The sequence below is a fragment of the Ailuropoda melanoleuca genome, chromosome 19 (assembly GCF_002007445.2).
Source record: "Ailuropoda melanoleuca isolate Jingjing chromosome 19, ASM200744v2, whole genome shotgun sequence".
In the NCBI taxonomy this organism is placed as follows: domain Eukaryota; kingdom Metazoa; phylum Chordata; class Mammalia; order Carnivora; family Ursidae; genus Ailuropoda; species Ailuropoda melanoleuca.
Window position 1 is genome coordinate 5,544,901 of NC_048236.1, and position 27,846 is coordinate 5,572,746.

The window sequence follows — 27,846 nt, forward strand, 5'->3', positions numbered from 1 at the left end:
GTTAACAACTTTATTTATGACTTTTGTTTGCTAGAAGTTTACAAAAGTTTCAGGTAAGACAGACTATCTTAAAAATTTTTATTTCAGATTTTTCATGGTCTCTAAAATTGGAGAAATAATCTTCTCCCACTTAAATTACTTTGTACAGTTTCTCAGAAATGATTATAAATACATTTATAATTACTTAATGCTGTCCTTATCAATATTGTAAAAATGGGAGTAGTAAGTTGACAATAACCTAATGTTGGGGCTGATAATGGGTAATTTGCTCATAGCTCTTCTTTCAAAAGGTGAGGCACATACCAGCACGCCAAACGGGATGTCGTACCAAGTCCTCTGCAGAGACTGAACAACGATGTCGCCAGAGTGGCACCTGGGAGGTTTTGGCAAATTGGATGGAGGCCAGGCAACACCTGACCAGAGTGTTCAGAGCTGTCCCCTAGACATGATGTGCCCCCCATGCCCTGAAGAACTTTGGGTTCGTGGGGAAGTGGGTGGAATGCTTCATTTAAGTTTTCCTTTAGCAGAGTAAGCAGAACACAGAGTAAAATCTGATGCAAGAAGGCAGAAAGCCGAGCTCTGGGCCAAGAAGACAATGACCTTCACTCTCCAGACTGCTGTTGGGAGACACGGGTGAGGCAAGTCCTCAGCATACATGTCCCTGTTCTCCGTCTCAGGCCGCACAGTGAGGAGTTGCGGGTTTCGCTGCGTGGCTGACAAATATTTTGAAGCACATTGGACATACTTTAATGCAGAATGTGAAAAACACCCTGCCCCCACCCATGGAATAGGATAAACAAAGACTCCATAAGTCCTTGCAATTTAGAAAGCATTTTCTTGCTTTCACCATGATGATCATTATGTGAACCAGGCAGGAACGTTTCTGGAAGGAGGTCACAGGACAAAGCTACGGCACTCTCCTCGGATTGTCATCTTGGTTTCATCAGACTTGCAAAAAAAGAGACAGAGAAAAGGAAAAGTTAAGAAAGAAATTTCAAGGGGAAACATTGGTAACCCATCTTCCTTCCACCCCCCCACCCCCGATTTCTTGGCGGAGAGGCTGAGCGCATCACGCGTCATGTTTTCCCTGTGTTAATGACACCAGATGTTAAGAAACAACTCTATAGCCACAGGCACAAAGCACCCAAATTGCTTGGGGCATTCCTTCAGAGACCCCAGTGCCACCATAGACAGCAAAAGGGTCCAGAGATGATATCTTCTCCTTGTTTGTGCTTAGTATATGTGAGGCCAAAAGGTGCACACATCCGTCCCTGCTGTGCCAAGCACTCTGGCAGATGGTGAAAAAAAGCTGACTCAGACAAGCCAAAGCCCTGCTTTGGGGGTTGGGGAGCGAGCCAGGGACAAACTGCTCCACGAGCCCCACCAATATTTAAACCCAGGTGAGGGCACATTAAAGGAGTGTCAGAGATCAATCTTTTTACAAAGAAGTTACTGATTTTTGATTTCATACCACAAATCAACAGTGTGATTTGCAACAGGCCAAACAACACTGAAATGTACAACTATGAGGCCAAAACTCTCCTCCCCTCTCCCCATCCTTGCCGGCCCTCCCGGAAGCTATCATTCACAGTTCGGTATATATTCTATCTACCATGTTCCAGTATAACCAAGCAAGCACACATATGCATGTCGTACTGAGATTTATTTTTTTTAAACTTAACATGCAACCCATCAGGAAACTTTATTAGCAATAATACGTCCAGAATCTGACCATTGACTCTCTCCACCATGAACACCCAGGTCTAAGCAGCCTCATCCTTGGCCAGGATTCTTAAAGTACCATCCTAAGTTGTCTTGCTATTCTCTTTAGGTTAGTTAGTTAGTTAGTTAGTTAGTTAGTTAGTTAGTTAGTTAAAGATTCTATCTATCTATTTGACAGAGAGAGAGAGAGAGCAGCGAGAGAGGGAACACAAGCAGGGGGAGTGGGAGAGGAAGAAGCAGGCTCCCAGTGGAGGAGCCCGATGTGGGGCCCGATCCCTGGACCCCGGGATCATGCCCTGAGCCAAAGGCAGATGCTTAACGACTGAGCCACCCAGGCACCCCCTCTTTAGGATATTAAAAAAAAAAAAACAGTTGGGTGTTTGAATACATTTGCGGATACATATTTCTTAAAATTTAAACAGGTTCTTTTGCTGTAGGACTTTTCAGATCCTTTAAGGTCCTCATGTACATCCTGAAGTTCTAAAAGGTCAATAAAACAAGAAATATTTTTTTGAAAAAAAAAAAAAGACGCAGATTCCTTCTCTGCCTAAGTCCTCTAAACAGTTCCATTTGCCTCAAAGTCAGCATACTTATCCCACCCCACAAGCCTTGCCCCACTGCCTTGTCTGAGCACCCACGTCCTACTCTTTTTCCAGTGCATTCTGTGGTCCAGCCTGAGCCCCAGCTTCCCGCTCATGTTCTTCAAACACTCCAGCCACACTGCTCCAACCAAGGGCCTTGGCCAAAGGAGACCTCCTCTGTTCATAATGTCCTTGCCCGGATTTCAAAATGACTTTGTTCCTCATTGTCTTCAAACTTTCGGTCAATTGTCACCTTCTGAGTGTGGCACACCCTTCAAACCAAGTTTAAAATTAGGATTCCACGTCTCACTTTACCTTGCCCTCACCGCCACGTTATTTTGTTCACAGCGCTTGTGACCGTCTAACATAGTACATCACTTTCTTAATGTATCATGTCCAATAGTGATCGTTTCTCCCCAACGGGGATGTATGCAAAGGTTTTCATCTGTTCATTCTCTATTTCAAAGACTTAGATCACAGTTGATACACAGTAAACATCGAACAATGAAGGAAAATCATTTTTGCATCACTGTTGAAAATTATTGCATGACTCCACAAGGGAGTGTGTTCTAGAATTTATTCACTCCTGATGGGGAAATAAACAACAACAACAGAAGAAGGATCTTGATCAGGAAATAAAGTATGACACATGGAGTGGAAGGAGGAAACTGTAGAAAGCAGCACCAGGTGCCTCAACGCTGTCATTTATTAAGACTGACCTTTTAAAACATCTGTACAGCACTCCTATGTGTGTTGCCTGCTAGCAGTGGTATCACTGGTACCAGTGGAATACTGGAAAAAAAAATAATAACAATAAAAATGCCAAATATCTAAAAATGATCATCATCAAACCTCATGATTTAGGAAAAGTGACTCTTCACTCTTTGCTTTTCTTCGAGATGTCTTTTTCTTTTTTTAAGATTTTATTTATTTATTTGAGGGTGGGCAGAGGGAGAGGGAATCTCAAGCAGACTTCCCACTGAGCTCACAGCCCATTCCATGACTCTGAGATCAAGACCTGAGCCGAAATCAGGAGTCCTAGCCTTAACCCCCTGCACCACCCAGAAGCCCCTGGGACATCTTTTTTAAAATCGCAATTTACCAATGCTCAGCTGTCTTCATGGCACAGATATAAGAACTAACACAGCCAAGCATATTAGGAAGAAAAGAGATGAGAGAAAGAAAGAAAAGAAAAGAAAAGAAAAGAAAAGAAAAGAAAAGAAAAGAAAAGAAAAGAAAAGAGAAAAGAAAAGAAAAGAAAAAAAGAAAAGAAAGAAGGAAGGAAGGAAGGAAAAGAAAGAAAAGAAAGAAAAAGAGAAATAGAAAAAAGAAACTGTGTAAGATAGAAATCAGCGCTTCATGATTCAAGTTTTACTTTTAGTCTACTTAAAACAAGGATAAATTATTTTTGCCTGTGTTTAGGGTAGCTAAAGGGAAGTAAACTATAACCTAAGGCCCGTTTTTTTAAACAACAAATTTTCTAACTGCCTGCTTCCAAACAGCAGGCAGTCTATGGAACACATCATAAGCATGGATAACGGCTTCCATAGATGAAAGCTCTCTGAGGTACAAGTCACATGATACTTGCTTTAGTTGTTTTCCAGGAACTAAGAGGCCTACTGCCATCCAGTTCAGACGGGTCAAGACCTTCTTACTGGGCCTGCGCAAAGGTCCACAGGCGACCTTTCCACGTGGAGGAGACTGAAATCTCCACCCCCTGACCATGTCAATACCCCATCTTTCAAAAGGTGACATTTGAAAACGCATGGAAATGGAATGTGCCCACGTAGATCAACAACTCCTTGAACTTTAGTCCCCCTTTCTAGCTTCCAATCCCATTCACCATGCTCTCCCTAAAATCCCCAAAATACTCAAGACCCCTTCTTACAGGATGGGGAATCTTGCGATCTTTCTTCCTCTCCTCATTCATTTGGCTGCCTTGCGATTTAAACTTCCTTCCTTACTATAAACCTGCTCACAGTGTTGGACTTTGCGGTGCCTCGGGCACAGAAGCTGTCCTTGGCTCGCAAGATCAAGTCCCTCCACCTTCTGTGCCCATTCTGCCTGCCACACACCGATGCTGTGATGCACTTTGTTTACTGTAGCCTCCCTGTCCTGCTCCCCAAGCTGTCAGGTTGCTAGGGAAACAACAAAGTGCTGGGGTGAGGAAGGGTTTAGAATATCCGCGCTGCTGGGTGAAGTTGATTTAGGTTATGAGAGGGTGAGATTTACCTCCAGGAATTATTGTGATTGTCTCATGTCTCTAATGCTCTGTAAAAATGCCAAAGGTTCAACCTCTCTCCTTGGAGTTCAAGGGCCTTAAAAGTCTGGCTATGGGGGAAATTTCAACTGAAACCTACGAAATTCAATTCAGTTGTCAACCACGTAGCTGGTATTTGAAATTTCCTGCCATCCAAGTGTATTTCTCTTTCTCCTCACTCTCCTCTATCCTCAAAAAAAATTAAAGATCCCTTTGATCTAGACAAGATTATGGAACAATTGCCACAGTACTGACCCCACTAAGCCAGTCAGATTGGCAGCCAGATCTTTCCTTTCACCATGTGGCCAAAGGCCAGCCCCCTGGCTCAAATACCTTCCGATCCAGGCTTTGTCTCTTCTTCAGTGTTGTGGCCCAGAGGTGAGTGAGGGAAAGGCAGGGGATCCAATCTGACCGTTGCCAAGGCAACTCCCTGTTGAGTGAAATCCCAGTGTGGATGGATGGGTGACACCCATAACGTAGCAGATTTTACATTCATTTCATGCCTTAGTACTTATCAGACACCTGATATGTATGGAAACTGCCATCATGAGGACACTATTTTGTGTCCGCTGAAAGTTGTTATTGAACCATACTTGATCCACAGACATAAATTCTGTCCTTAATGATCATCTATTTTTATAAGAAAAGTGGAGTGCCTACGTGTATAACTACAATACAATCTTAAAGTCTCTAATCGTTGCATGGGAGAAACATGAAGAAATGTCATCTGATAAAGGAGTGTCAAGGAATTCCAAAACCAAGCCTTATGGCACCAATCACACTTACGCTACACCTGAAAAAAAATGAATGTTTTTTTGGACAATAGAAAGGGAAACATTGGGAGAGGGACAGAGAAGAGAAAGTGACATTTGTTTTCATAGCTATGGGAAAGCTGCTAGAACCAAGATCAGCTCACGGAAACTTCCAAAAGGACACAAGGTTGGACCCCAATGGCAGGCTTACTCGGCAATTTAGTGTTTCCTGCACACCCAGCCCCACCCGACTGCTCCTTCACGTCCTCTACTGTTCTGAAAGTGGCAAGGCTGTGACCCCCATCTCTTTCTCAATATACGTTCACTGCTTGCCCCTCACCCCTTCAAGGTCAGAACATCTACATTCAGGAAATGACTCATACTAAGGTATATATTCCTGGTGTTGACACAGCACCAACCCCTAAGTAGATAATGCAGTTTAACAAGAGATAAGCAGCCTTTATCCTAATCAGTGACTTTGGGCCTCAGATTGCAGTGTGCTCGAAGGAGTAGGGAATGAACGTTGCGAGGAGGGGTGGCTTCCCCAGAAATATACACCTCACCTGGAAATGGGGTCCACCCCTCCTTCTTTATGTGTTTATTTTGGATCTTCCTTCCAGCAAAATGTAAGCTATTTGAGAACACCTTTGTCCATTTTATTCACCTCTGCATCCAGTTCCTAGAACTGTGCCTGTCCTATAGCAGGTACTCAAAAAACCCTTGTTACAGGGTTTAGTGGATGTTGTCTGCAGCACAGACCTGCTGAATTAAAGAAGATGGGGGAAGCAACAAAGCCTGGAACTTGAAAAACATGTTCATTGTTGGCAAAAATTTAAAACAGATAAGGAAAAATAAGAAAATTAAAAGCATTCATAATTTTCTCCCCATTTATTGTTACTGTAGTAAGGTAAACCAATCCAGATTTTTATCCATGTCTATATTATATACACACATACACATACACACACACACACACACTGCAGCCAAAAAAATCACACTGCCCTTAATATTTTATAGCAGCAAGCTTTTAAAATACAATAAATTGCAAACATCTCACCATGTAATAGCATATTTTATAGTCTTTTAAATGACTATCTAATAGTCTAGCACCTAGATGTACTAGTAGGCTCTCTTCGACCCATTCCCTATTTCTGGACATTAGGTAGTTTCCAACTTCTCACTATTATTTATAAAAACACAGCTAAGAATGTCCTATTGCCAAATCCTTGTGCTTGTTATTTCCTCATACAAGTGAAAATATTACCATCATTAAACATTGGCAATGTGTATTGAATGCCCTCTATGTGCCAGGGTACTTACATTACTTTATGTAATCCTCCCCAAACCCTATTATTCACAGATGAAGAAACTGACTTTGAAGATACTGAGTAATTTGCCTGAGGTTACCCTTAGTCATGTCTTTTTATGTTTGGAATATATACTGTCGTCTGGAAACATACTTTGCAATGTTTCACAGAATAAGTAGGAACTGTTGCTTCAGGTAAACCCTCTATTAAGGGAGAGATTACACAATCTCCCTTAGTGAACTAGTCCCATGTTTTATTGACCTGTCAATATTTGTTTTCCCCTTATGTTTTTCCAAAATCTTTGTGGTGGTTTAATCACCCTGTACTACCTGGCAGCAAGATATCTTTTGATGCACCCTCTGATCAGACTGCATTCCAGAGAAACCGTATGGTCCTGGACTCAGAGTCCTAAAACATAGGCTTGAACCTTGATTTCATTTCCTGGATTGGGTTCTTAGGCTTATCAGTTAACTTACCCAAGCCTTGTTTTCCATATAAGATGGCAAAAAATGATATGGACCTAACTCATCTCCCAGGGTTGGAATGATAGGATGAGAAAATGAAATGAAAAGCGCCGTGCATGCTGGAAAGAACGATGGCAATGCAAGGCATTGTTAACATTATCAACACCCATCATCTTTATTGTGACCTTTAAGTTGGTTACCTTGCTCTTGAATCTGGCCTTTGCCTGAACAACATATCAGTGCTTTCAATAAGTGATCAGAGAGAAAGAAAATGGAAGACAGGAGAAAAAGAAAGATGGAAGAAAACAGAGGTCAGGAAGGAATGAACTGTGCTATTGGGGGACACTTGAGGGAACACCCTGTAGGGAGGAGCAATTGATTAAAATTCAGAACAGGCTGACAGAGACCAGATCTACGTTCCAGTGTGTGTCTCCAGGAGACAGTGCATTCGAGAAAGTATCTCTCACAGGGAAACCTGACCAGACCTGGGGATACCTCCCGCCTTCACCAATGATATTACCTTTGCATTGCATTTTCCTAATCTTTAAAATAAAAGCTTTAAATTCTATACCTGGACACTTCTAGTCTTGAAGTTGACAATTATCTGAAGTATTTCCTATCAAATTCCTTTGCTCTCCCAACTTGGAAAATTTCTCCTCCTCCTTCCAAGACCCTGCACTTTGAGAACACGAAAATCGCACCCCGCAGGGATGGAAGAGTAGATTTCTAGCACCTGATATTTGTGATTCAAGATGTGGTCCCAAATGCATTTTGTCTTTCCCGAGGCCACAATACAGAACCAAGTGAAGGCTTTACAGGCGATCCCATTCATATTGCCGGCAAAGTCTAGTGGGCTTGAGAAAATCGACTGTACAGAGAAATTTCATATTTAAATTTAATTTCTACTTGCTAATCAGTCATTCCCAAATGAAAGAAAAGAAAGGTTAATCAAATACAGGCCTTGAAACAAAGCAGAAAATTAATGTGAGCTTCTCAGGAAGAATTCTGGGCATGGCGCAAAGAGAAAGGAAAATGGATAGCTGATATTAAGCACAGCATCTCAGAAAGAAATCTGAATGATTTCTAAAGGGAATGACTCTCTCCCATAATTTCTTAAAGATGCACTTCTCTCCCCCGCTAAGGATGGTTATGAGATGAATGGTTTTCCTTCCTCCCTTATTTAAATTAGAGAGCCGAAAGACATCTCATTGCCAAATGATTCTAACATTATTACTTGGCTTTTAAAACAAAAAATGGGATTTTTCTATGAATGGTTTGAGACTGTAAAAAATGCAAATGACTCTGCCTCATTTACAAAGCCATGGGGGTGGGGGTTAGCTGAGCCCAGAGGAGTGGGCCCTGAGGCTCAAGCACTAATTTTCCCATTCTGTGGGAGGTAAAAAAAAAAAAAGCTGTGTGGTGCAGGCCTCTCTGATTCTTTGCATGGAAAACTGGGACCTATTCTCTTAAAGCCCCGCGTGTTAGATTGGAGAGCTCTGTCTTAAATTGTGTCCGCATGAAATTGGGCAATGACTCCTATGAGGAAATTCAATTCCTGGAACCAAAGAGATGAAAAAAAAATTTTTTACACTGATAGGCAGCTACGTGTCTTATAAGCGGTATTTTGGAAAGAATTTTATTAGAAATGATGGGAACATAATGAAAGTTAATGAAGTGAATTGTCTCAGTTACAGAAGCTGACCTGGGTTTTACGGGGTTACCCTGAAGATTTCTGTTGTGGGAAAATACCCAGGAAGTGACTGAACCAAGCCAGTCATTATTGGAGGCACGCAGAGGAAAAGGCAGGATTGTTTGTGAATGTCTTCTTCTGGGAAAACTCTGAAAAGAGGGGGGGGGGTGCTGGGATCAGGCCAGCCCCATGAGGCCTCAGTTTACAGAGATAGGGAGAAACAAGGGTTGGAGGTAGGAAGAACAGAGTGGTACTGAGAAACCAAGGGGAAGGAAGCAAAGGGCAGAAGTGTGGTGGCATCAGTTGTGACAGTCCTGCTATGTCCAGGATTGAGCAGCGTGGTCCTTGTCAGCCTCCCCAACAAGGAGAGTGGCCACAGCTCTGAATAAGATAGTTCCCCCTTCAACCTGCTCTGAAATCCCCACATATTTTCTTAACAGCAAACACGCAGACCCCTGTGGCAAAGCGAATCAGTTGTTCTTAGGAATATTGGAATGAATTAAGCCTTGATTACTCATTCATGTCTTGGGAAAATTTTATTTACCAGAAGTTACCCCTTTTGCAGGAATTCTGACGAAATAGGTACAGTTGTTTTCATATTAACAATGGAGAGAGGGAGATAGGAAAATGCTTGTAAAAGGTTTCATTAGTGAAGGTATGAAAGAACTGTTTATGGGGCACCTACTCTGTGAAAAGTAAAGACTTTCAAAGAGTCTTAGGGCACCTGGGTGGCTCAGTCATTAAGTGTCTGCCTTCAGCTCAGGATGTGATCCCCGAGTCCTGGGATCAAGCCCTGCATCAGGCTCCCTGCTCCCCTGGGAGCCTGCTTCTTCCTCTCCCACTCCCCCTGCTTGTGTTCCCTCTCTTGCTGTGTGTCTCTCTGTCAAATAAATAAATAAAATCTTTAAAAAAAAAAAAAACTTTCAAAGAGTCTTAAGATAACATCCCTACCCTCTTACTGTCTATTTTGGGAACTAAGACATGAACTGTTAGAAAGGTAACACTTAAAAGAAGGCAGACATAAATGCCAAATGAAGCATAGAGTAGATTCTAAGTGCCACAAGAGGTCAGAAGGGAAAGAAGACCTTTGAGGAAGTTCAGAGCTACCCCAAGAGGGGCCCGAGCAGTCTGTTGCAAATGGCACAGATGATGCAAAAAGAGAAAGTTGGAGCGGGACCAAGAAAGGTCTCAGAAGGTAGTTATTAGCTAGAGGCTGAAGACGAACAACACAGTAAGACAAATTTGGAACAAGGAGGAGAGCTCCAAAAAAGGATTCCTGCTGGGAACGGGACTCGCTCAACACCAACCACCACACCTCTACCAAGACAGTGTGATACAGCAGAAAGAGTGAGTTTGCAACCCAAACAACCATGAATAAGACGACTAGCTGTCTTGTGTGGGACACAGTGCAGTGGGTTGTGTTCTCATTTGTAAAATTGGGGGGAAAATCCCTATCTCACAGGGTAAGATACATACCAATGAGCCTGATGCATGGTGAGATCTTCACACAAGTTCAGTCCCTTCCCCTGACCTCCAGATTCTTACACACACACACACACACACACACACACACACACACACACACCGCAAAATAAGCTAAGAAGAAAAAGGACATTCAACATATGCCTTTGTTTAACTTGATTCATAAGTCAGTTCCATAAACTGTCTTTAGGAGAGGGAAGAGTGGAGCTGTAAAAGGACTCTGAATCAATAGGGTGGAACATCTTCTAGGCTGGTCCTTTCAGAGAATCCATTGTTGGGAGTAATAGAGAAAACAGGCGTTTCATACGTACCTGAAAAGGAGGACATCCTCTGTTGCTGAAGTTAGCATTCCACCAATAAGACTGTTGTTAGCAAATAAAGTTTTGCACAGCTGTGGTCACTCTCCTTCCTTATCCCCACTTAGTCTAACAAATGCTATTTGCTCTGGTCATTTTTTGAAGGTGAGTCACAACAACTCCTCCTCCAAGTCTTAGGACAACTTTCTCCCTCCCTACTACTCAAAATAGTGATGCTTTTAAGAGGCATTTGCCTCCAGACACTTGAGATTCTCCACCAACTCTGAATTCTTATTTGTCTCCATGGACAGAACCTAAAGGCCAGATGAAAGGGAGACGGCGGTGGGAGAAGAAAACTCCAAGGTGAAAGTCAAATACTTGGCTACATACCCATCTTAAATGCACTAAGCACTGTACTGAGGTTTCATGTCTCACACACTGTATTTGCGGACAAAGAACTAGTTTCTGCGCCCTGAGCATTTTGGCCCTTGTCTCCTTCCTCCTGTTACTACCCTAACTACAGCTACTCTGGAAAACATGGGTGTCAATATGAACTAAAATGTTTGACCTTAAGGTTCTAGAAGATGCATTTAGAATATGCAATAAGGATTTCGGCTCAGGTCATCATCTCAGGGTCACCAGATTGAGTCCCACATCGGGCTTCGGGCTCAGCACAGAGTCGGCTTGATATTCTCTCTCCCCCTCTGCCTTTCCCCCAACTCAGGTGCTCTCTTTATTAAATAAACAAAATGTTAAAAAGAAATAAAAGAATATGCAATAAAGATTAACTACAACAGGCTTCTCGTCATAAAGTATAAGTATATCTCAAAAATCCGTCCCTCGTGGAGCACTGCCTGCAGTTTGGATAAAATGCTCCAAGATTTACTAGCACAACTGTGTTCAATTATCCAAACACCTATATATCCTTTTAATTTGGCTAAGAGCACACATGTTTTCCTCCATTATACCTTCAGTTAAGAACAGAACTTAAAATTTAAATAATGTGCCAGAAGCAAATGTAAAAAATGTAAAAATGTAAAAAATTTTGAAACAGGCAGAAAAATTACTGGATATTCTTTCAAGGGAATATTAGACATTATCTCGTGGACCTTTCAGAGCTGCCTGATTCTATAGGGTCTGTGCCTTTCATTGTCTTTCAGCCATTTTATAACGTTAGAAATTGTAGAAAACTGATAGTATTGCAAGTGAATATAGTCCACAAAGATGGAAATCAATTGTGTCCAGTGAAAATTCAACAGCCTTCTCCCTAGCGGAAGGGGACAATTTTGCATTTATTAGGAAATTTACTTCAGTATTACTTATTGCCTCTTCATAGGTCATCCTATGGATTGTCCTTTGAACTGGCTGTAACGCCTTACCGGTCTCCTCCATAATTGATGGCTTAAATGAAATCTTTGACATGTGTTTACTTCATATTTGTGTGAGAGTCATAATGTTGCCATTTTGAAAAATTCCCTTTAACACTGGAAAAGCACAGCTGACTCTTCAACAACACGAACTTAAATCGTGCAGGTCCATTTATACGTAAAGAACTGTATGTCGTTTTCATGATACAGCACTGTAAATGTATTTTCTCTTTCTTAATGATTTCCTTACTAACATTTTCTTTTCTCCAGCTGACTTTACTGAAACAATACAGTATATAATACATATAACATATCAAATGTATCTTAATCGACTGTTTATGTTATTGGTTCTGGTTGATTGTAGGCTATTAGTAAAGTTTTGGGAGAGTCAAAAATTATACATGGATCTCCAGCTTTGTGGGGGATCAGCCCCTCTAGCCCCTGTGCTGTTCAAGGGTCAACTGTATAATAATTATTGATAACTAATTCTGTACTTAAGAGAATGAAAAGAAATAGAGCAAGATTTACATACTACATTTACTGATGATTATTCCTACCAAGCCCTCCAAAAGAATTGTAAAAGTCCTCTGAGCTCTGTTTCCATGTAGTTACTTCCCTCAGAGAACCTATCGGTTCAATTTTTTTTTCCCCCAAAGAAATCTCATCTGAGCCATCCTTCCTCCTCCTCTACTGAGAATTGCTCGCTCCATTGCGGTTCCGGGACTCCCTTCCATCTCGATTCCAGTCCCATGCTTCCCTCTGGTCATTTCATCCCTTATTTTGAGTTGCACATTCTACAGTAGCATTTGAAATAGAGTTTACTAGAAATAAATTCTTTGAGACATTGCCAGTCCTAACATATACCCTTATTCTACTCTTCCCTCTTTTTTGCTGGTTTGGCTGGTATAGAATTCAGCTCCCCCTCCATACAAAATAAATAATAACACAATAATAATAATTATTATTTCCTTGGAATTGCAAATATATTTCTTCATTGTCTTTTTTCCTTCCCATTTCCATTGAGAAGACAATACCACTCTTTCTCTTGTTCTATGAATGGTCTATTTTTCCTCCTGGAAACTTCAAGGATTTTTCTCTTTATTCCCAGTTTATGGTTATTTCATGATGAAGCTCATTGGTATGAATCTTTTTCCTTTCATTGTATTAGGTCCTTGGTGGATTCGTTCTATTAGAAAACTCAGTTTCTTGTGTTGTAAGATGTTTACATGTATTATTTTCTTTTCTTCCCCCCCCCCCCCCCCCTTTTTTTTCCCCCCCCCCCCCCCCGCCACTTGTATCATTTTAATACTTTCTCCCTCCTCTCAGTTTGGGTTTTTGGTTTCCATGTCTGGAATTTTACTATCTACTAGATGGATTCTCTAAGTTTCTTATTTTTTTCCTCTACTTTTCAGAGTTGTTGGATTTTTTTGTCTTTTTTTTTTTCTATATCCAAGATTTCTCCAACATTATCCTCCAATTTCCCATCATTTTTCTTCTCTCATATTTTAAACTCCAAAGAAATCTTTCCTGTCTTTAACTGGAAATATTGGCCTTATTTCACTGGAATTTTGGCCTTATTCTATGGATACAGCAACTTCTCTTAACTCTTTGAAGATTTTAATTACACATTTTTAAAGTTTTCTTCTATTCCCTGAATTGTCTCTGTTTGCATAAACCGTCCCAACTCTGGTGGTCAGCTGTCTGCCTGGTTCCCTGTCCTCCACCACAGCTTGGAAACTCTGTAAAGGCAGGAGCTGGAGCAATCACAGGACTTATAACATTTATTTTCTGTCCCTCGGGAATCAATGTCCTTTGTTGCCTGATGTCCATTGTTTCAAAAACTGCTGTTTCATGTCTAGCATGCATCAGTGTTTGGTTATATCAATTGGGAAGGTAAATTCAGTCCCTCCTATTCTATTCTAGGAAGAAACAGAAGTTCTGTGTGTGTGCGTGTGTGTGTGTCCTTATTACTTCTGTAAAAACATCGATTTTTGAGATCTCTTGTTTTAATAGGTTTTTTTGCTTTATTTTCTTAGTTTTCCTGATGTAATATTTCTCTCTCTTATTCACACTCTCACCTAACTCTAATAGACTGCGCAGGAAACAGTGCCTCACAACAGTGCTGAGAGTGTGAAACCGAGCTTTTTAGGTTTCTAGTGTTTTCACCCTAAATCTGATGCTGACTTAGGGTTTGAAATATCTTTTTTATTGTTTGGTAAAGAGAGTATCCAGCTATTGTAGTTTTCCTTTGTGTTTGAGTTGTTTGTCTATGTTTTTAAATCAGAATGGATTATGGGGGCGCCTGGGTGGCTCAGTCGGTTAAATGTCTGACTCTTGATTTGGGCTCAGGTCATGATCTCGGGGCCCTGAGATCCAGCCCTGCGTCAGGCTCCACGTCCAGCACTGACTCTGTTTGAGATTCTCTCCCTCCCCGTCTTCCTCTGCCCCTCCCCCCACACCCCTCCTCTAAAATAAATAAATAAATCTTTTTTAAAAAACTAATTATTGAACTTCATTAAAGGCCTTGTGGTCATTAACTGAGATGAACATCATTCTTCCTTTGATCCATATTGGAATAGTGTATGATCATAACACATATCAAGTTCTAAGCTATCCTTAGTTTTCAAAAAGGAATTCCACTTGCTGTATTTTATTGTTTTGCTGAATTATGTATTTTTAATATTTAATTTAAGGATTTATCATCCCTATTCTTAAATAAGATTGGATGCTAGATTTCTTTTTTAGTGCTATTTTGTAAGGTCTTGGTACAATGTAACGTTGGCTTTCTAAAAATAACCTGAAAGCTTTGTATGAAGGCTCTGGGACAGTTTAAATAGCAGGGAGTTATCTGTTACTTAAAAAGTTGAAACAATTCACCCATGAAGCAATCTACACCTAATATTTTAAGCAGTGGCCAGCAGCTGTAAGAGTCAGGGAGGTGGGTGGATAGACTTTTAATCATCTTTTCAGTTTCTTTTGTGGTTGTTGTTCTGTATCGTGTCTTTATGTCTCTCCTAAGGTTAATTTTGTTACTTAGAAAATTATCCTCTCACCCAAGTCTCCAAGTACATTTCCACATCGTCTTGCAAGATGCTGTTAATGATGCTTTAAATGTCTTCAGAATGTGTGGTTACTTCTAATTTCTCATTTATAATCATATACTAAATTGGTGATGATTTTTTCTCTTGTCTTGATTAAGCCAGGTACGGGTTAGCATATGGTTAAGATATAATGGGCTCCCAGGTAAAAATGCCTGGATTCAAATCCTGTCTCAATTACCTTGTGTCCTTAGTGTCTTCACGTGTAAAGGAGTGTATCCGTTAGAGGACAGACCAGGTTATGCCATGGAAACAAACAGCACCAACACCTCTCCAACTTGTAGTTCCAACATGTTGCATGTTTCTTGCGGGTCAGAGTCATCGGGTTTTATGTCACGTTCTCTCCAGGACCCCAGCTAACAAAGCAGCCTCTTTTTGGAATATTGCCTGACTCTTCGCAGAGAGGGAAAAGAAAAGGGCACAGGGGATCACATGCTGGCTCTTCAAGCTTCTGTTCAGAGCTGATACACATCACTTCTGCTCAGATTCCACCAGCCAAAGCAAGACACGGCTAAGCCTGTATCAGTGAAGCAGATAAACTTAATCCTTGCAAGTAGGGACAGCAAATATCTTGAGGGATTGCGCAGTCTACAAGAGAAGAGAAAACACCGACCAATTGCCAAGCACTGTGCAAAGGGGCTTTGTATAAACTCCCTCCTAGGCTGGTGTATTCACACAAATGAGGAAAAATAAGTTTGTGAGGATAAATCCACAGAACTTCCTATGGGCATAGTGCTTAGCTGTAGTAAAGACTTACTAAATTATCCCACTCAGCAAATATTACAGAATACCCCCCGTATGCTGTGTACCATGCCAGGCACCAGATATACGGTGTAATTGCATGGATTCTTAGTTACAAGCCCGTTCTAGCCAGTTCAATCAGCAGAACTGAACTGTTCATGTGTTTTGGCTGTCTCCCGGAATCTGTGGAGGGCCAGAGAATTTGGTGTGGAGGCTACTGTTCTGTGAACAATTCCCAATCAAACCACAGGCCAGCTCCATGCACCCCCACAGCCCCACAGAGGGCATAAACACAACAGGTTGTCCCAGCGTTGCCGGGCATCAGATTCCAGAAGCTTCATCACTGCTGTCCTCTGAAAGCTTAATGCCGGGACGCCACCCTGGCCAGTGATGGATCCCTCCTGGTACCTGGTTCGGCACGTATTGCTTTATGATTGGTCTCACACAGGTTAGTGTGACTGGGCGAGCCTGGGCAACCTGCCTGGAGTCCAGCTGTAAGGGAAGAGATGTGAGTGAGTTCTGGATTCTTTCTTGAAGACACAGGGCTCATAATGAAGAAAACTGGCCAGATCAAAGAAGGTGGTCCAAAACTGCTGGATGGTCACAATGCATGATCAACCTTTACCACACAGATAGAAGGAAAAAGTAGGTGTGAACTTTACCCTCACAGAGCTTTAATCTGCAGTGAAGATACTGCTATTAGTCAACATTTAATCAAAATGCTATACACAGTTCTAGGAGAGCTTTTGAGATTCAGGCCTAGTCTGATGGTCAGACATCCCTGAGGAAACGATCACAGAGTTAAAACGTAGGAGCTTGTCGGACAGAAGGTAAGGAAAAGAGCCTAAGAGTCAGAGGGAAGGATTTGTGCAAAGACCCATCAAGAAAAGTGCTAGAAACCCTGTGAGGGGCTAAACAAGAAGTCACTGAGTCCAGAGGGCAGAAATCCTGTGGTAAAGACACACTGGGGAGCAGGCAGGGCTGATGCCCCCTTCCCCTCCCCTTCAGAGCTCTGAGAACGTCCAGCCGAGTGGTGCATACCCACAGGTTGGTGATGGCCAAGACAGGACCACGTACCAAGCGAAACTTCCTCAGGGCTCTAGTCATTATTTGGAAGCCTTGCTCTAGCCTAGTGTCCCCCTTAGAGTGACTTCTCCACTGTATTAGTAAGGCAGCAAGAGAAAAGGAAGGTTTGGGGGGGAGAGCAGTATTTTGTAAACACCTACCAATTGCCAAGCACTGTGCAAAGGGGCTTTGTATAAACTCCCTCCTAGGCTGGTGTATTCACACAAATGAGGAAACTAATTCCCAGCAAGGTTAAAGAACTTGCTCAAGGTCATATAAGTAAGAACTTGCTCAAGGTCATATAAATAAGGAACGAGCTCTGAACGCCTGCCTGTGGTTCCAAACCCCACGATGGTTCCATAACACTCTGTAGCCAACAGCAGGTCCAAGTGGGGGGAACAATCCCCCAGGCCAGGGGTTCTCTAAGTGTGGTCTTTGAATCGGGCCCCATCAGCTGGTTTGACAGGAATGTGTTAGAAATGCAAATTCTCATCCCCCACGCAAGACCTGGTGAATCAGAAATCCTGCCGGTACCCCGTAGTTTGAGAAGCAGCCCTTGAGACCAGTGGTTCCCAAGGGGACCCGTGAAGGGCCCCTACGCCCACCTTTACCGTGGCCTCAGCCTCCCTTCTCCTCCAACCATGAGCGCGGGGTCAGAAGCTCTTGGTGGGCAGGACCCCCTGTCGCTCCGGCCTGCTACACTCTGGGCGCGGCTATTATTGCCCTGATTTAAAAACAGTCCAACAGACCTGGTGCCTGGGTGGCACAGCGGTTAAGCATCTGCCTTCGGCTCAGGGTGTGATCTTGGCGTTATGGGATCAAGCCCTGCATCAGGCTCCTCCGCTATGAGCCTGCCTCTTCCTCTCCCACTCCCCCTGCTTGTGTTCCCTCTCTCACTGGCTGTCTCTATCTCTGTTGAATAAATAAATAAAATCTTAAAAAAATAAAAAAATAAAAACAATCTGACAGAACCTTGCCCCTGGGGGCCCGAGAGTAGCAGCGTGTGCTTTCTCTGCTCCCCAGGAGAATAGGGAGGACAGGAGGAGCATAAAGGGAGACTTCCTGTCCCTTTGTACTTACAAGAATGTCAAGAGAACTGGGGAGGATTCTCACCATCTTCCATAAAGGAAATCCCACAGGAGGGGCCCTAAGGAGACAGAGTTACCCCCAGGGAAGCATGAATCCATCGTTTTTTATGTGTTGTTTTTTAACAATTAGCAGCCAAAACTGTGTTTCAAAGAGGGTGGTAGGAGCGTGGCGGGCAGGGAAGAGAGACTGGGGGAAATCAGGGAAGAGAGATGCGCTCCGTGGGGTGCCTGGAAGAAATAGGAGGTGCTCCTGTCCGTCAGCCTGTCTGGGACTGCCCGACTGAGGGGTGCGGGGTTTGTCACAGGCCCCTGGGATGCTGCCTTTTCCATATCCCTGGTAGAGCTGCGTCCTCTCTGTCCCTTTCCCCAGGTTCAGCCATTCCCCTCACCTGCCAGGGCCCTGAACAAATTCAAGGTGTCCCCAAAGCATCCGACTCAGGAAGACTGACCCAGTTCTCTGCACCCTGAAAGAGCCTAGCATCTGGGAATTTCAGTGTTAAGTCACATTGCTCCTTGGTCATTTGTTCTAGACGTCGGTCAAATGCCAGCTTCGTGCCAAGACAGAGCCCCGATCTGAAGGTCTGGCGGCAACACCGACCACACACTCTACTTCGGATCGAAATCCTAAAGCAGAATTTTGCTGACCCACGACCTCTCAAACAGGGCACTGGGATTGAGTCTGAATTGAAATTTCAGAGAGTTGGTAGAGGAAAACTTGAGGTTAAGTAGGAACCAAAAGCCGTTGATTGTCTCAGTCAACAGTGATGAGGAAAACAAAAAACAAAACTAAAAAAAACCCCTCATTCAGTTATGCCCATGGGAACTGTGCTTGGTTCTCTGCTCACTTCAAAGCCAGGCCAACTGGTGAAATCCCGGTAGCCTCTTTATATGGTAACATAAGAAAGAGCGAGAAGAAATCTCTATTTGCTTTCACTGAGAAGTTGCTACAGGTGTGTGTTGGGTCTGTCTCTCTTTCTGTCTTTCTCTCTTTCTTTCTTTTTTTCCGAGAAACAGTTTTGTTTTGTTTTTTTAACCATGTGCTGGTGACGGGGGAAGGGCCTAGATCCCAAATGAGCATTTTTTCTATAACAAGACTTGTATGCCAATGCACCACGTATGGATTACATTGCAGTGTTCACAGAAAGAATAGAAAGTGATAGTAAGGAGGGCACGTATTGCATGGTGCACTGGGTGTTATATGCAAATAATGAATCATGGAACATTACATCAAAAACTAAAGGATACGCTGTATGGTGGCTAACATAACATAATAAAAAATTTTTGTAAAAAAAAGAAAGTGGGGACTAAGCTGATGTTAAAAAACAAGCTGAATTATTTAGCTGACTTAATCACATGGCTGCCTCTGTTTGCCCTTAAGAGCTCTTTCGCCAGCCTCTCACGGGAGAAGAAAAGTAACATTGAGGTTAAACAAATCCCACCAACATGAATCAAACGCCACATTCCTAATTAGTGGGCCCCATCTTTAGCGGGTTAGCGGAAACCATGCCTAGGGCCCCTTGGTCCTCCTCCTCTACCTTCCCCACTGCCAAGGTGAAGATCTTCCTGCCAAGCGAAGATGGGCTGCAACTTGTAATAGGCCGTAGACATGTGTTGTTGTTCAGTCTCTCAGCATTTTTCAATACCCTTCTTGTGATTGGGAAATTCCTCACTGTAGACACCAGACCTTCTTTCAAAGACTAGGACCTGGCATGTGACTTGGCTGTTGCAATCAGAACCACCCACTTCAGACTTTGCTTTAGAAGCCAGTGGATGGGACTGGAGGAGATAATGCTAAGCGAAATAAGTCAAGCAAAGAAAGACAGCTATCATATGGTTTCACTCATTTATGGAACATAAGAAGTAGGAAGATCGGTAGAGAAGAAGGAAGAAGAAAGGGGGGGTAAACAGAAGGGGGGATGAACCATGAGAGACTATGGACTCTGGGAAACAAAATGAGGGCTTCAGAGGGGAGGGGAGGTGGGGGATTGGGCAGGCTGGTGATGGGTAGTAAGGAGGGCACGTTATTGCATGGTGCACTGGGTGTTATACGCAACTAATGAATCATCGAGCTTTACATCGGAAGCCTGGGATGTACTGTATGGTGACTAACATAATATAATTAAAAAATGCTATTATTTAAAATAAAACAGTAAAAAAAAAAAAAAGAAGAAGAAGCAGCCAGTGGCCTAAAGGAACCACGCAGATTTCATTTTGGTAAAGATGGTGGTGGTCAGGTCCAGTTTCCCAAGGCAGCAGCGATGAGGTATCCCAGCAGTAGCTTCCAGTGTCCCTGCCCTGAGAGAGGGGGCCATTCCTGTGGGCCCCAGCCCAGATCTTCCACCCAATATTAGGCATCTCTGACTATGCAGCCTCTAAGCCCAATTTTCCAGCCCTAATGGAGATTCTGTAGGTTATCCATTCTCCAGTAAGTTCTTTTCCAGCCTAAATTGGTCCGACATAGATTCTGTCGCCTGCACCCAAGAATCCTCACTTGTACATCATGTTCTATCTCGTTGAGTCCCCAGAACAACCATGTAGAAGAGGGTTAACCTCATTTCACAGGTGGGAAATAGAGAATTTGAACAGTTTGCTAAGCCTAATAGATGGGCAAGCTGAGTTAGCATATCTCTCTTTCCAATTCCATGGCCTTTCAACCATATTCCACTACTTATCTCACAGTGAACTTAGAACGGGAGTTTCTCTGATTTTTCTGCCTCCAGCCTTCTACCCTAAACCTGGACCTCACTCTTTCCCATTGCTTTAGCTACTTCCTTCTGATGGCTTAGCGTGACCGTCCAGCTGCTGGGGCCCTATCAGATGCCTGTTACATCACGACCGGCTTCCCGCCCCCCTTTCTTACCATGTTTATACAACTGAAGTCTGATGGAAATGGAAACACTACCATGTTTCAGTATGGACATCTTGAAATCACCGTGCAGCCTGCGAAAAGCTGTGGAAGGAAGGAGGACATTACTGTTGGCAGGTACCCCCTCTCCATCTTGCCTGCACAGGGAATTCCAGAGCACCCAATCTCCTATCGCACTGGCGGCTTGCTGGCCTCTCACCCACCCCTTTGTGCACACATGCAGGCAGCCTCCCTGAGTCATTCAAGACTTCTCGCCTCCAGAGAAGTTCAAAACCTTGTCATCTCAAAACTCTTCCTCAGTCTATCTCCTGGAAACCTTTCTTCCTGTCCGCCATGGGGTAATCAACCTCGTGACAGACGAAGACCAAGGCCGCCGCCACCAAGCCCATGGTAGAGCTATAGACAAAGACCTGCTTATCTGAGCATTGCAAGAGGAGTTGGCAACAGTTGCCAATTGCCTGAAGTGAGGCCTGTGTTCTAGTCGTAGTAGCACCAGCCACAGTCACTGGGACCCCCACCCTTGCCGGAAATGAGGCTGTTTATCAGGTGGTAGGTGCACTAGACTTTGTCTCTCCTAACTCCATCTACTGTCCTTCTTCCCTCTCAAGTCTCGGGAAATTTGAGGATTGGTGCTCCTCAAAGTCTGATAATCTTTCAGGGTCCTTTGGGGTTTCATATTCTGTCTCTGGAATCTTCCCTACTAGTGAGCCCAAGGCAGACACTGGGAATAAGACCAGCTGGGAATGGCAGCAGAAAAAGTTGTAGTATTCTAAATCACTGTCTGTCACTCAGATGTTATGGATTGAATATCTGTGTCTCTCAAAATTTATATCTTGAAACCCTAACCCCCCTGTGATGGTATTTAGAGATGCGATCTTTGCAAGATAATTAGGTTTTGATGAGGTCAAGAGGGTGGGACCCCATGATGACATGAATGTCCCATAGGAAGAGTTTGAGAAACCAGAGCACCCCTCCCCGCTCTCTCTCTCTGCTCCATGAGGACACAGCAAGAAGCCAGGAAAAGGGCCCTCACCAGGAACTGAATCTGCCTGCACCTTGACCTTGGACTTCTCAGCCTCCAGAACTGTGAGAAATAAATGTCTGTTGTTTAAGGCACTCAGTCTATGGTATTTGTCATAACAACCCAAGCTAAGACACCTGTCATCCTATCATCACTATTACTGATTGTTTCTTCACAGCATCTGTAAAAAGAGGGGTAGAAAATAAACAGCTCACATTTCCCAAGTGCCCACTCTGTACCGTGCTCTGCACCGATGATTTAAGTTCTTTACTTAATCTTTACAACAACCTTACAATAGCACCTCTTTTGTTTTGGCTTCATAAATAAGAAAACTGAGCCAATAAGGGAATACACAACCAGAATCATATAGGTAGTGCCTAACAGAAGTTTGACGTGCAGCCAGAATTTTAGATCCCAACGTTTCTACCACAGCAAAATGAAATTGGAGAACAAGGTACATAGCAAAACAAAATGTAGATAAAAATTTTGTCTTTCAAAGTCCAGGATCCAGGTGTTTGTTTTTGCTTTGGGAAGTTAGAGAAATATAGATGCTAGTCGTTCCTTCTTTAAACTAGTTTATTTCATTTAATCACTGGTAAATAGTATTTTCTTTTTTTTATTTTAATTTTTTTAATTATATTATGTTAGTCACCAACAGTACATCCCTGGTTTCTGATGTAAAGCTCGATGCTTCATTAGTTGCGTATAAGACCCAGTGCACCATGCAATACGCGCCCTCCTAGTATTTTCTTAGCTGACAAGCCTAGAGTCAGGCACAGCCGTGTCTCATTCATTTTAATATATCTTACAGTGACACCGCCAGCAAAATGCAACAGGAAAATGACATTCCGCCCAGGATGGCCTTAAAATGTGGAGCAAAATGAAGAAAGCATCATCCTCACATTGTCGGGCCATAGTCTTTGATCAAATTTTAAATGGACTATAAATGAAAAGGCTGCCACCGGAAAACACAGGGAATTCCAGAGTTTTGCCCCCCAAACTTCCTGTTACCCCTATTTGCCTACACCAGGGATTTGAACAACCACCACCACCAAAATATTACCCATTGGATCAATTTCAAAAAATCTGGGAAGCGAGCAGAGGAGGAAGTCTTCCTTACTGTTTTTTTTTTCTTTCAGTTGAGCAGGGACTTCCAAGATCTCATGATTCCAAGAACACAGACGGAAGACAGTTCTGCTAACTAAACAAACAAACAAACAAAAACATGAATGCTAATTCACTCCAGATCTAGAGCAGAAACAAATAAATCTATTACTCCCCGTGATGAAATTTCAAACAGGCAGAAAGAGACTAAGAGAGAAAAGCAGGCCGACTTGAGGATCAGAGTGTTGTTGTGATTTTCCCCCTTCATCTGTGGCACCTTTCTCCCCAGTGTTCTTACATGCGACAGATACCCAGCAAATTCAAATGAAGCCTGTTTTGCCACCACACCTGGAAATTAGGGGAAAATACTGTGCCCATTAGCTGGGTTAGAGGTCAGCTGATGGGCAAATAGGCATATTCTAAGTTCTCAGTGCCACGCCGGATTCTTTCGAAAATAGAAAGCTTTAAAAGTGAGGCCTTATACTGAAAGAGGTGATACGCTTGTATGGGCAAAGATGATCACAAATGAAACAAGAGTGAGCAAAATAAAATGACATTAAATTCGTACGATTTACGGCATGCACTGCAAGAGCTGGAAGGTTTTGCGGGGGAGGGGAATGGATCTGGAAGCTCTTGGTCGGCAGAATCAGGCTCATTAACTACCTTAGCCTCAACCTATGCTTCCCCGAGGCGCTTCCCCACCCGGAGGCTTCCCTGCCAGGCCAGCTGGCACCTTGCTTTGCTATTAACCTTAAAGACCTCAGAAACTCATTCCTTACTAGCTTCCGGTTCAAATAAACAGAAACTCATTCCTTACTAGCTTCCGGTTCAAATAAACATAAACTACCACGTGCAAGGTACTTCCTGTGTTTTGAGGACACAGCAATCACTGAGAAACCAGTATTCTTCAATGACACTACCCTTCAGTCTTGGATGTGGGCTGCTGCAGAGAGGGGGTGTGTGGCCTTGGGCAAGGCAACGAGCTTGAGCCAAGGCAAATATTACAAAGGGCTGAGAGTGGAGGGTATCTGCCTACGACCCTCTTAGCAGGTGAAGGAATACAGCTCTTCAGTACTGAAAGAGGATCTAGGCAACGACCACAGCCTACAGTCTTTCCTTCATCCCACCTGGATCCACTACTTTAAGTTCTGGAAGCATCTCTTCTATTCTGGGGTCAGTTTGGTGGGGGGAAAGATTCTCCCAAGGGAAACTTAGAAAGGAAGGTTAGCCCTGGACACTGCAGCTGAGACCCATTATCTCCTTCCTCTTCAACCATTGTAGACGCTTCCCACTCTTGTCTAGTATTTGGAGTGCTGGTGGCTCACCTCATGGCATTACCCATATCATTATCCCCAAGGACTCTCCTCTGGCCATCCTGCCTTTATGTGGTTGCTGCTCTCTCATTGGACAAGAGAGTATCAAGAGGAACTTAAGGGAGTTACTTGGGTGACAAACACAGTTCTCCTTGCCTCTGTTGCAGAGCAGAACCCATACTTCCTCCTGATAATCAAGGTTAATTACCAATGCTAAAATTGTGCCTCAAACGCAAATATAGAGCCACCCCATCCTAGAATCCAGCTCAGGGTTTTGCCCCATACACCTGCTGGCTGGTTGGTAGGGATCCTCCACATAGTCATAGGTGTGAACTGAGAGAGAGATTCTATTGCAACAGTGATGGATGATATGGGAGTCTGAGCTACTTGCTTACATAGCTCGTTTGTGCCCCCTGGCCCTGCTCATGCCTAATTCTTCATGTACTACTTTAATCTTGCAACAGAAGCTTGCTGGATCTGTCCAACCACATGACTTGGTGGGTCTGATAGGACCGTGCTCATAATGGACAGTTGTGACTCATTAGGTTTCTCACGATCAGTCACTCCACCTCTCCCATGGCTCAGTAGCATGGCAGAAGCTATTTTTTAAAAGGTATATAATTACTTGTTAGAGTTGTTGTGGTCTTGCTCCAGAATAATATAGCCTATGTTGTGATTCATCTCTGGGGCTTAGCATAATCTCTCCGTGGAATCTTTTCCCACCACTGGGGATACTTCTAATATCATAGGTCCACCAGGTCATTAAGCCAAATGCCAGGGTCAAATAATTCACAGAAGACTTGATCTCCGCAGAGCCCTTTCCTGCTCCAGGCCCTAATCAATACTGGCGACCTTCTGTGTCCCTAGGTATCTGGGCTGCAACAATATTCCTGGGTATGGAATGTGCTACCTCCAGAACGTCAAAAGGTCCACTGGGTGTTGAGTCTCCTTCTTTGTGCTGGGAAGTGCAAGATGAAATAATTTGCCCTTTTCTGCAGAGATGATCTGACCTACCCCAGACTACTGAACACCTAAAATGTTTACTAATATGGGGCCCCTTAAATTTTCCTGGTTTTTTTCTTTATCCTAAAGTACATGAGGCTCCAATGAACAAGCCACTACTTTTTCAACTAGTCCAATTAGCATGATTCCATCGATAGAGTGAACCAGTGGATGTTTTGTAGAATGTTCAAGTCTCTGAGAATTAACATAGCCTTAGACCAAGACCGTAAATGTATACAGTTTTCTGTCTCAAGTGAATCTGAAGTCTGTCAGGTATCTTTTTCTGATAGAGATAACAAAAGAATGGATTGGCCAGGTCAGGGACCGCATATCATGAATCTGAGGCTACGGTAATCTACTCTAAAAAGGATACCCCAGGGCCAGCAGCTGCAACCGACATCATTTTGAGCTTGAAAAATTTTGGTCATCCTAGATCCATCTGGTTTTTTCTAGGGCTCATACTGATAAATTAAAAGAAGATAAGATGGGAACGAATTTCAAGGACAGTACTAATTTCTTTCATTCTTCCCAGATGTAATATTCTTTTTGACTTACTACCATGGCAGGAGAGCAGAGATGCAACTTTGGAGGCTTCCATCCAGTTCTCCCCACCTCAACAGCTTGTACCCCACCAGCCAAGAAGCAAGTGTCAAGATTGTGCCCGTTACCAAACCTGTCTTCTCTGCACTGTAATCCACACATGGATTATGGAGCTAGGCCTGAGCTCCATTTATCACCAGGTGTCTTATGCTCTACTCTAATAGAGGGCCCACGAATCTCTGTACCTCAGCTATCAATTCAGACCCAGTGTCCAATACTCTCAAATGCTGAGTATTCCCTTTTCCCTAACATATGGTTCCTTGAGTAAATGTTTGTAGATTCATTTGGAGAAGGACTGGAGGAATCATTATCTGTTGACTTCTTGTGTTGTTACAGAATCTTTCCTCCTGGACACACAACCTCTCCTTCAGTCAGTGGGTTCTGGCTTTGAAAATTGGCTCATACCTGGAACTGGGTGAGAAGTCATGACTTTTTACTGGGGCAACTGCCTTCAGCATCCTAATCACACATCTTTGATAGCTTTTGATCATATAAATTGAGTAGGTTCCTTGTTGCCTGCCCATCTATTTTGCTCCTCGTGATACGAAGTTGTGTTAACTAATTCTGTCATGCTCTGTGGGTCAGTCCTCTGGCTGTTCCTCTGTCCTTTCCTTTCATTATGGTAAATTCTACTCACCTGGCTTCTGAGGGTTAAGTAAAACCGCCTCCAGCTATTGTTCTGGGATCCTATTATCCCCATTGCTGTCAAGGAGCCCAGCTCTCGATAATGGCATCTCTTGTAATCTGTTCTACCCTACACACCATAACCACTACTGAACTTCTTAATAATGCTGGGGCGCTTCTTATCAGCACCTCACTTAATGCTACCAAGAAAGCCCCCTGACTTGCAAACTTAGCCTTTAATTACCAATTAATCCCACATAGTCTTTCATTTTCTTTCCCAAATGTTTAGCACCAGCTACCCAATTTCGCTATTCTTAGAGTTAATTTTCCCCTATTTTTCAAACCTGCTAAAACATTCTCTTCCCTAAAAATACCTTTGGGCTTACCTCTGGTGTAAGTGTTAATAAGCGCGCTGCTCTCTCATGCCAGGTGCTATCTAGTGGTTGGTGGAGGTCCTCAACACCAACTGAGCAGCAGGTGATCCAGCTCCAAAATCTCATCTTAGCCTCTTGTTTCTCAAACCACTTCTGGCACCAACTGTCATGGACCAAGTTCCACCAAGTTCCCAGGAAGCAGACTCTGAGCCAGAGAGAAGCATGCAGGAACTATATTACAGATAACTCTTGAGATTAATACCTATGGGAGAAAAGGGAAAGCTTATAAGGCAGTCTTGACAAAGCCCCATCGACTCCTAGGGAAGCTCTGAATCTGGGATGACCTATAGAGTTGTGTAGGCTTGGGGCGAGGGGCCAGGCATTGCATCTCCACATTAACTAATCATTGGATACAGGCTCACTCAGGAAAGGGGTCTTCAATTTGGATAAGGAGGCCCCTTTTAAATAATTCTGAAGAGGATTGACAGCTGAAGGCGCTATGGACCCTGCTCCCTGCAGCCGGGGAAAGAGAGTCCTTTGTTATTGAGTGACCAAGGTAGCACACTGTAGTCCCCATCACAGCTGCCGTCTTTGTTGTAGAAGAAGATGGGATGACTGGAGGGCCTGGGTGGCTCAGTGGTTAAGCAGCCGCCTCATAGTTTCAGCTTGGGTCATGGTCTCAGGGTCATAGGATTGAGCCCTGCTGTAGCTTCTTGCTCAGCAGGGAGTCTGCTTGAGATTCCCTCTCCTTCTGCCCCTCCCCCCACTCACGCACTCTCCCTCTCTCTCAAATAAATAAATAAAATCTTTAAAAAAAAAAAGAGATGAGATAACTAACACGGGCTAAGAAGCATCACAGAACCAACTTTGGCTGGCTCTCACACTGGAAGGATGTGTGTCCAGAAAAGGACTCTTTAGTTATGAAAAATTATGTGGACTAAATCAAGGGTAGACTGCTGAGTCAAGGAGACATCGAGGTAAGTTATGGGAAAGGTACTGTGTGGAGATTCAAGACACGACCACGTTGGC

The 27,846-nt window shown here is 43.3% G+C and overlaps 1 long non-coding RNA gene across 1 annotated transcript; it reads right to left on the minus strand.

Annotated features, from left to right (window-relative positions):
• LOC117797160 lies at positions 1-27,075 on the minus strand. Its single transcript, XR_004622075.1, has 7 exons — positions 26,830-27,075; positions 22,921-23,001; positions 20,774-20,863; positions 16,169-16,252; positions 15,201-15,607; positions 3,023-3,095; positions 1-948 (listed from the first exon to the last, which is right to left on the minus strand). It is a non-coding gene; the product is annotated as an uncharacterized LOC117797160 (long non-coding RNA).
• Between the last annotated feature and the right edge of the window lie 771 nt (positions 27,076-27,846).